The sequence below is a fragment of the Oncorhynchus keta genome, chromosome 20 (genome assembly GCF_023373465.1).
Source record: "Oncorhynchus keta strain PuntledgeMale-10-30-2019 chromosome 20, Oket_V2, whole genome shotgun sequence".
Taxonomy (NCBI): Eukaryota; Metazoa; Chordata; class Actinopteri; order Salmoniformes; family Salmonidae; genus Oncorhynchus; species Oncorhynchus keta.
Genome location: NC_068440.1, coordinates 35652225 through 35662224, shown reverse-complemented (window position 1 = coordinate 35662224; position 10000 = coordinate 35652225).

The window sequence follows — 10000 nt, the reverse complement described above, 5'->3', positions numbered from 1 at the left end:
TAGGTTCTAATTCTCAGAGTAAAAACTCTACGGACAATATGAAGGCTTAAACCAAGTTTGTTCTTCCCAGAGGATCAATAGAGAGCTTCATTAGATAAAGACATTGTTCACACAAGCACTGCTATTTAACCCTTTCGCCTAGGCTGAGTCTCCTCCTACACATCTGAACAAATATTGTATCTTTACTGCTATGCAGGAAACTAAGTAATACGGCCATACATTTTTCTTTCTCCCTTAACGTGGCCTGACCTCGACCCTCTTCATCACTAATCCATGACTCTCTCCCCTTATCGATGCCTGCCACATTATCGCTTTCCCTACACTCAGTACATTCCAAGCCTAGTTGCACCCATCATATACCTTCCTCCTACAGATAGCCATTCAATTCTGGTGTAGACCCTCTAAACCTAAGCACTCAATATTTCAATAGGATACCTGATAATTAACCTTAACCCAAGTTTAGGAGTTAGTACCCAGAATCCATCAGTGGTATGCTCAGTCGAACGCACCATTGGGTGAACACTGCCTGCCCTCCAGGACACCTACAACTCGGGCAGTATAGGAGCATCATAGAAAAACTGTCCAGAGGTTTCTACCCCCAGACCATCAGGCTGCTGAATAGCCACCACTAGTCAGCTACTTGCTCCGCCTGTCCCCCCTCCTGCACTTCCAAAAGACAGATTGTTGTTCAAAATTTAGTTTATCAATAGATTGTTGGGTTTCTATCTCCTGCCTTGGTATAGGCTCTGAGATTAAATAGGCAATGATGTCACGCTCATATCCTGCCTTGGTATAGGCTCTGAGATTAAATAGGCAATGATGTCATGCTCATATCCTGCCTTGGTATAGGCTCTGAGATTAAATAGGCAATGATGTCACCCTCCTATCCTGCCTTGGTATAGGCTCTGAGATTAAATAGGCAATGATGTCACGCTCATATCCTGCCTTGGTATAGGCTCTGAGATTAAATAGACTATGATGTCACGCTCATATCCTGCCTTGGTATAGGCTCTGAGATTAAATAGGCAATGATGTCACGCTCATATCCTGCCTTGGTATAGGCTCTGAGATGAAATAGGCAATGATGTCACGCTCATATCCTGCCTTGGTATAGGCTCTGAGATTAAATAGGCAATGGTGTCATGCTCATATCCTGCCTTGGTATAGGCTCTGAGATTAAATAGGCAATGATGTCACGCTCATATCCTGCCTTGGTATAGGCTCTGAGATTAAATAGGCAATGATGTCACGCTCATATCCTGCCTTGGTATAGGCTCTGAGATTAAATAGACAACGATGTCACGCTCCTATCCTGCCTTGGTATAGGCTCTGAGATTAAATAGGCAATGATGTCACGCTCATATCCTGCCTTGGTATAGGCTCTGAGATTAAATAGGCAATGATGTCATGCTCATATCTTGCCTTGGTATAGGCTCTGAGATTAAATAGACTATGAAGTCACGCTCATATCCTGCCTTGGTATAGGCTCTGAGATTAAATAGGCTATGGTGTCATGCTCATATCCTGCCTTGGTATAGGCTCTGAGATTAAATAGGCAATGATGTTACGCTCATATCCTGCCTTGGTATAGGCTCTGAGATTAAATAGACAACGATGTCACGCTCCTATCACACAGCAATAATGTAGCCTACCATTACTGTCAAATATTTTTCATAAACTACCGGTCTGTTTACTGTGTTGGCACAATGTTCTAATCTTTAGCAGTACTTTATGCTAGATAGAGACAACAACGGGAAATTGTCGTGGACCAATCAACAGAATGTTTGAATTCGACATTGTTTTGCATCGACTTTTTCCAAAACCTAAACATGATGGACTGAAACGTTGTAGGGCAGGCTACTTAAAAAAATATCATCAACTGTACTTATAGTAGCATTACATAGGCCTGCTTCAAGGTAAAAGATCAGCTGCTATATTTGACTGCATACCGGTATTATAAACCAAGCTGCAAAACCTGAAATACATACATCCCAGAAACCCTATACCCACTCCAATTTGCATACCGCCCCAACAGATCCACAAATGATGCAATCTCTATTGCACTCCACACCGCCTTTTCCCACCTGGATAAAAGGAACACCTATGTGAGAATGCTATTCATTGACTACAGCTCAGCGTTCAACACCATAGTGCCCTCAAAGCTCATCAATAAGCTAAGGACCCTGGGACTAAACACCTCCATCTGCAACTGGATCCTGGATTTTCTGACGGGCCACCCCTAGGTGGTAAGGGTAGGTTACAACACATCCACCACGCTGATCCTCAACACAGAGGCCCCTCAGGGGTGCGTGCTCAGTCCCCTCCTGTACTCCCTGTTCACTCATGACTGCACGGTCAGGCACGACTCCAACATCGTAAGTTTTCCGATGACACAACAGTGGTAGGCCTGATCATGGACAACGACGAGACAGCCTATAGGGAGGAGGGCAGAGACCTGGCCATGTGATGCCAAGACAACAACCTCTCCCTCAACGTGATCAAGACAAAGGAGATGATTGTGGACTACAGGAAAAAGAGTACTGAGCACGCCCCCATTCTCATCGACGGGGCTGCAGTGGAGCAGGTTGAGAGCTTCAAGTTCCTTGATATCCACATCACCAACAAACTAACATGGTCCAAGCACACCAAGACAGTCGGGAAGAGGGTACAACAAAACCTGTTCCCCCTCAGTAGACTGAAAAGATTTAGTATGGGTCCTCAGATCCTCAAAAGGTTGTACAGCTGCACCATCGAGAGCATCCTGACTTGCTCCCCCCATCCCCCTCTTTTACACCACTGGTACTCTCTGTTGTTGTCATCCATGCATAGTCACTTTAATAACTCTACCTACATGCACATATTACCTCAACTAACCGGTGTCTCGATATTGTTGTTTTACTTCTGCTCATGAATTACTTGTTACTTTTATTTCATATTCTTACTCACATGTTTAATTATTATTATACAATTTCTTTTTACTGCATTGTTGGTTCCCTAACTAGTTATTAAAGTGACTATAAGTAAGTGAGCATTTCACTGTACGTGAACACCTATTGTATTCGGCGCATGTGACTAATAAAAGTGGATTTGATTTGATTTGCTACAGCCTATCTAATTGCTAGGCGACGAGGTCCAATTAAATGAGAGATGCGCATGGTGATTTGATATGGCTCCTTAGGAAATATGAACCCATCAAGGCCTGAAAAGGTGAGGAATATATTCTACAAGGTTATGAAAAACTAAATATACAGGAAAAAGATGGCTGTGTTTAACCATATGATTCCTATGTTGAACTATATGATTCCTATGTTTAGCTATATGATTCCTATGTTTAACCATATGATTCCTATGTTTAGCTATATGATTCCTATGTTTAACGACATGATTCCTATGTTTAGCTACATGATTCCCGTGTTTAACCATATGATTCCTATGTATATCTATACGATTCCTATGTTTAACCATATGATTCCTATGTTTAACCATATGATTCCTATGTATATCTATAAGATTACTATGTTTAACCATATGATTCCTATGTATATCTATATGATTCCTATGTTTAACTATATGATTCCTATGTTGAACTATATGATTCGTATGTTTAGCTATATGATTCCTATGTTTAGCTACATGATTCCTATATTTAACTATATGATTCCTATGTTGAACCATATGATTCGTATGTTTAGCTATATGATTCCTATGTTTAACGACATGATTCCTATGTTTAACTATATGATTCCTATGTTGAACTATATGATTCCTATGTTTAGCTATATGATTCCTATGTTTAGCTACATGATTCCTATATTTAACTATATGATTCCTATGTTGAACTATATGATTCCTATGTTTAGCTACATGATTCATATGTTTAGCTATATGATTTCTATGTTTAACCATATTCCTATGTTTAACTATATGATTCCTATGTTTAACCATATGATTCCTATGTTTAGCTATATGATTCCTGTGTTTAACCATATGATTCCTATGTTTAACCATATGATTCCTATGTTTAACTACATGAGTCCTATGTTTAACCATATGATTCCTATGTTTAACCATATGATTCCTATGTTTAACCATATGATTCCTATGTTTAACCATATGATTCCTATGTTTAACCATATGATTCCTATGTTTAACCATATGATTCCTGTGTTTAACCATATGATTCCTATGTTTAACCATATGATTCCTATGTTTAACCATATGATTCCTATGTTTAACCATATGATTCCTATGTTTAACCATATGATTCCTATGTTTAACCATATGATTCCTATGTTTAACCATATGATTCCTATGTTTAACCATATGATTCCTATGTTTAACCATATGATTCCTGTGTTTAACCATATGATTCCTATGTTTAACCATATGATTCCTGTGTTTAACCATAAGATTCCTATGTTTAGCTATATGATTCCTATGTTTAACTACATGATTCCTATGTTTAACCATATGATTCCTATGTTTAACCATATGATTCCTATGTTTAGCTATATGATTCCTATGTTTAACTACATGATTCCTATGTTTAACTACATGATTCCTATGTTTAGCTATATGATTCCTATGTTTAACTACATGATTCCTATGTTTAACTACATGATTCCTATGTTTAGCTACATGATTCCTATGTCAAATGATTTTAGATTAAACAAATCTTTGCTCTCCTCATTAACGGCAAATGGTTGCATTCTTGCATATCTGTTTTTTCTCCTTTTTATGAATATGTTTTTCATCATCTCCCATTTGCACAAAATACTTACTGGCCAACAATATTCCAACCACTAGCAGATGTTGGTATGCATGGTCTAAAGTTCACGGGGATGTGAAAACTGGCGCACGCACATTATTTTGGTATATTTTGTACGTAAATGAGGCCCCAGGCAACCTATTTATTACGATCAAAAACACAAAATGTTGTAACGGTCGTCGTTGCATGAAGGATTGGACCAAAGCGCAGCGTGGTAAGTGTTCATGATTTTATTTTAAACTGAACACTAGAACAAAATAACAAAGTGAGAGACGAAACCGAAAAAGTTCTGTCTGGTGCAGAAACACTAAACAGAAAACACCTACCCACAAAACACAGGTGGGAAAAGGCTTCCTAAGTATGATTCTCAATCAGAGACACCGATAGGCAGCTGCCTCTGATTGAGAACCACACCCGGCCAAACACAAAGAAATAGAAAACATAGAAATAAAGAAACTAAAATGCCCACCCTAGTCACACCCTGGCCTAATCAAAATAGAGAATAAACGCCTCTCTATGGCCAGGGCGTGACAAATGTAACCTAGATCATCACTACTTGTCTTTCCAATATATAACCTTTTAAAAAATATATTATTTATTGAATGAAATATCTTATGTTATTCTTGTCTATAACTGTTCTGTACTTTGTCATGTATTTCTATGTTTTATGTGGACCCCAGGAAGAGTAGCTGCATGTGCAATTTGCAGTAGCGAATGGGGACCCTAATAAACTAAACCAAACTAAACTCCTACTCTGAAGCTTTATGAACAAGGGCTCTGAGTTCTTATCTAAGATGTATGCACTTGTTCTTTTCACACCCTGATCTGTTTCACCTGGCTTTGTGATTGTCTCCTCCCCCCTCCAGGTGTCACCTATCTTCCCCATTAACCCCCTGTGTATTTCTACCTAAATTCTCTGTTTGTCTGTTGCCAGTTTGTCTTGTTTGTCAAGTCAACCAGCATTTATTTGTCTCAGCTCCTGCTTTTCCCCAGTCTCTTCTTTTCTCACCCTTCTGGTTTTGACCTATGCCTGTCCTGTCTCTGAGCCCGCCTGCCTGACCACTCTGTCTGCCCCTGAGCCCGCCTGCCTGACCACTCTGTCTGCCCCTGAGCCCGCCTGCCTGACCACTCTGTCTGCCCCTGAGCCCGTCTGCCTGACCACTCTGTCTGCCCCTGAGCCCGCCTGCCTGACCACTCTGTCTGCCCCTGAGCCCGCCTGCCTGACCACTCTGTCTGCCCCTGAGCCTGCCTGCCTGACCACTCTGTCTGCCCCTGAGCCCGTCTGCCTGACCACTCTGTCTGCCCCTGAGCCTGCCTGCCTGACCACTCTGTCTGCCCCTGAGCCCGCCTGCCTGACCACTCTGTCTGCCCCTGAGCCTGCCTGCCTGACCACTCTGTCTGCCCCTGAGCCCGTCTGCCTGACCACTCTGTCTGCCCCTGAGCCCGCCTGCCTGACCACTCTGTCTGCCCCTGAGCCCGCCTGCCTGACCACTCTGTCTGCCCCTGAGCCCGCCTGCCTGACCACTCTGTCTGCCCCTGAGCCCGCCTGCCTGACCACTCTGTCTGCCCCTGAGCCCGCCTGCCATCTGTGGTGGTATATTTCTGCTTTACCAAATGGAGGAGAGTTACAAACTACACACCAGTCAGAGTTACACTTCAACTACATATTTTTATAATAATAAGCTCTCATAGAAACCCAAAAGTTAACTATAAACAAAACCTAATAATAATAATAATTCCACTGTACTCTTTCAAACCATTAATCATTAGTTTTAATCTACACCAATGTACATGTATGCTTAATTGAACATACAATTATCCTGGTATCGTTACTATCTAAACGTAAGCATTTTTTCCTCTGTCGCAAATGTAGTACATTTCTCAGCGTAAGGAGGCAGAGATATTTAATCCCAGGCATTTAATAGAAATGTAGACGTGTTCTCCCATGCCTCCTGTAACATACATACTTTAGGTTACTTCCATCCGGCCCGGAAGAAAGAATCCTACTCAAACACATCAGATAATACAAAGTTGAATTAGGTAAAATCAACACCTATAATAAACAGTAAACAATTAACAAACCCATAACCCCTTTCCACCAATCTAATCACTTCAACCTTGTTGATATGTTTCGTAAAACTATCCAGATTTTTAACAATCCTAAAACCTTTAAAAAGTTGGTGCTGTCTCATCAGCGTAAAAATCAAAACTTTTTTCCACTCATATCTACAATGTTTGCATTCCCCAAATGTCAATACTGTTCAGCTCATACATTAATGATCTTCCTTCTGTCTGTACAGGGTCTGAAGTGTATGCAGATGATGTCTGTACAGGGTCTGAAGTGTATGCAGATGATGTCTGATTCTGTCTGTACAGGGTCTGAAGTGTATGCAGATGATGTCTGATTCTGTCTGTACAGGGTCTGAAATGTATGCAGATGATGTCTGATTCTATCTGTACAGGGTCTGAAGTGTATGCAGATGATGTCTGATTCTGTCTGTACAGGGTCAGAAATGTATGCAGATGATGTCTGATTCTGTCTGTACAGGGTCAGAAATGTATGCAGATGATGTCTGATTCTGTCTGTACAGGGTCTGAAGTGTATGCAGATGATGTCTGATTCTGTCTGTACAGGGTCTGAAATGTGATGTCTGATTCTATCTGTACAGGGTCTGAAGTGTATGCAGATGATGTCTGATTCTATCTGTACAGGGTCTGAAGTGTATGCAGATGATGTCTGATTCTGTCTGTACAGGGTCAGAAATGTATGCAGATGATGTCTGATTCTGTCTGTACAGGGTCTGAAGTGTATGCAGATGATGTCTGATTCTGTCTGTACAGGGTCTGAAGTGTATGCAGATGATGTCTGATTCTATCTGTACAGGGTCTGAAGTGTATGCAGATGATGTCTGATTCTATCTGTACAGGGTCTGAAGTGTATGCAGATGATGTCTGATTCTGTCTGTACAGGGTCTGAAGTGTATGCAGATGATGTCTGATTCTATCTGTACAGGGTCTGAAGTGTATGCAGATGATGTCTGATTCTGTCTGTACAGGGTCTGAAGTGTATGCAGATGATGTCTGTACAGGGTCTGAAGTGTATGCAGATGATGTCTGATTCTATCTGTACAGGGTCTGAAGTGTATGCAGATGATGTCTGATTCTGTCTGTACAGGGTCTGAAGTGTATGCAGATGATGTCTGATTCTATCTGTACAGGGTCTGAAGTGTATGCAGATGATGTCTGATTCTATCTGTACAGGGTCTGAAGTGTATGCAGATGATGTCTGATTCTGTCTGTACAGGGTCTGAAGTGTATGCAGATGATGTCTGATTCTGTCTGTACAGGGTCTGAAGTGTATGCAGATGATGTCTGATTCTATCTGTACAGGGTCTGAAGTGTATGCAGATGATGTCTGATTCTGTCTGTACAGGGTCTGAAGTGTATGCAGATGATGTCTGATTCTATCTGTACAGGGTCTGAAGTGTATGCAGATGATGTCTGTACAGGGTCTGAAGTGTATGCAGATGATACAGTGATAAATGCATTCAAATAACAAACAACAAGCTACACAAGAACTCACTACTGTAATGGTCCAGATGACAAAGTTGTTCAGAGACTCATGTTTGCATCTGAATATAAAAAACACAGTCTGCATGTTCCTCACAAAGAAAACAACTGATGCCCCTGAGACAGATGTCTATCAGGGGAGAAGCTCCAGGTGGTATCTGATTTTAAGTACCACGGCATCATACTTGATTCCAAACTCTCTTTTAAAAAGCAAATAAAAAAGGTAACTCAAATAACCAAATTCAACCTTGCTAATTTCCAAAACATATGAAATTGTTTTGACTACAGAGGTAACAAAACTATACTTAAAATGTATGATACCCCCACTTAACATACTACTTGACTAGTTTGTCCCAAGCTTGCTGTTCAACATTAAAACCCATTCAGTCTGTCTGCAAACAGGCTCTCAAAGTACTTGATAGGAAACCCAATAGCTATAGAAAGCATAAGCTCCTGAGTTGGAAGCTTGTACAATACACTGACACCTATCTTGTATTCAAGATTCTAAATGTCCAGGCTCCCCCTCCACTCGGTACTTTTGTTAAGCAGAAAACCCAAACCTTATGGCAGCAGATCCACAAGATCCGCCATGAGAGATGACTGTATAGTTAACATTTCATCGTTATCACTAGTAATCGATTATACACACATACAATTTAATATGTTTTCATATATTCACAGAATCCATATAAAACGTAAGAAATTCTTAGGTACTCACACAGAACTTTAAGGATCACCCACACAGGATTGGTCAGATGTTCACACAAAACTGGTCAGATGTCCACACAGAACATCAGAACATAATTAATAGGTTATCCACACAGAGTCAACCTACCGTGTTTCACACAGAACGCACAGTCACCCTGGCCCCTCACCCCCACAGACTGCACCAATCCCCACTGTGATCAATTCAGTGTCAGGACGGCTCTAGGTCGCCTGCAACTGACCAGTGGCAGGGTATCTTTGAGTCCACAAACTCTCAGATTACTCTCCTCTGACTCGACCCTACTTATGCCTCCAAGGTGCCCCCCCTCACACAGGAATACACACTCAGAGCCCACTTAACAGAGGCTTTTGTTAAAAACTCGACTTCAAGTGTGGTTCGCTCACCTCTTTCTTAAAAAAAACTAAGTTCGAGATGTGGTATCCACTCGGCTCGCTGCTTCTCAGATCAAAGGTGGGTCCAACTGCTTCCCTATGTGTGGTTTCCCTGAGATCTCAAGTTTGAGGGATCCCTCGTGCACGATTAGCCCAGATCTTCAGGAGCGGTCACCGAGTGAAGATTCACATCCCATCCTCGTCGCCAAATGTGGTGGCATATTTCTGCTTTACCAAATGAGGAGAGATATACAAACTACACACCAGTCAGAGTCACACGTAAACTACATATTTTTTATAATAATAAGCTCTAGCATTTGACTTTCAACAATTCACTATTTCAAAATGAACCGTTGAGAAGTGACTACAGAAAAATACAAAGATGTTTTATAGCCAAGATATACCCCTCTCAACTTACATGACGAACCACAGATCTTAGGAACTGTTCACAAAGAAATGCTTTTTCTTGAGAAAGGAGTATCCCTTAGCCAGATAACGTTCGCTATAAATTATCGTTCAGTTTGGTTCCTCAGACAAGGTTCTAATCTCATTCCTGGTACTTCA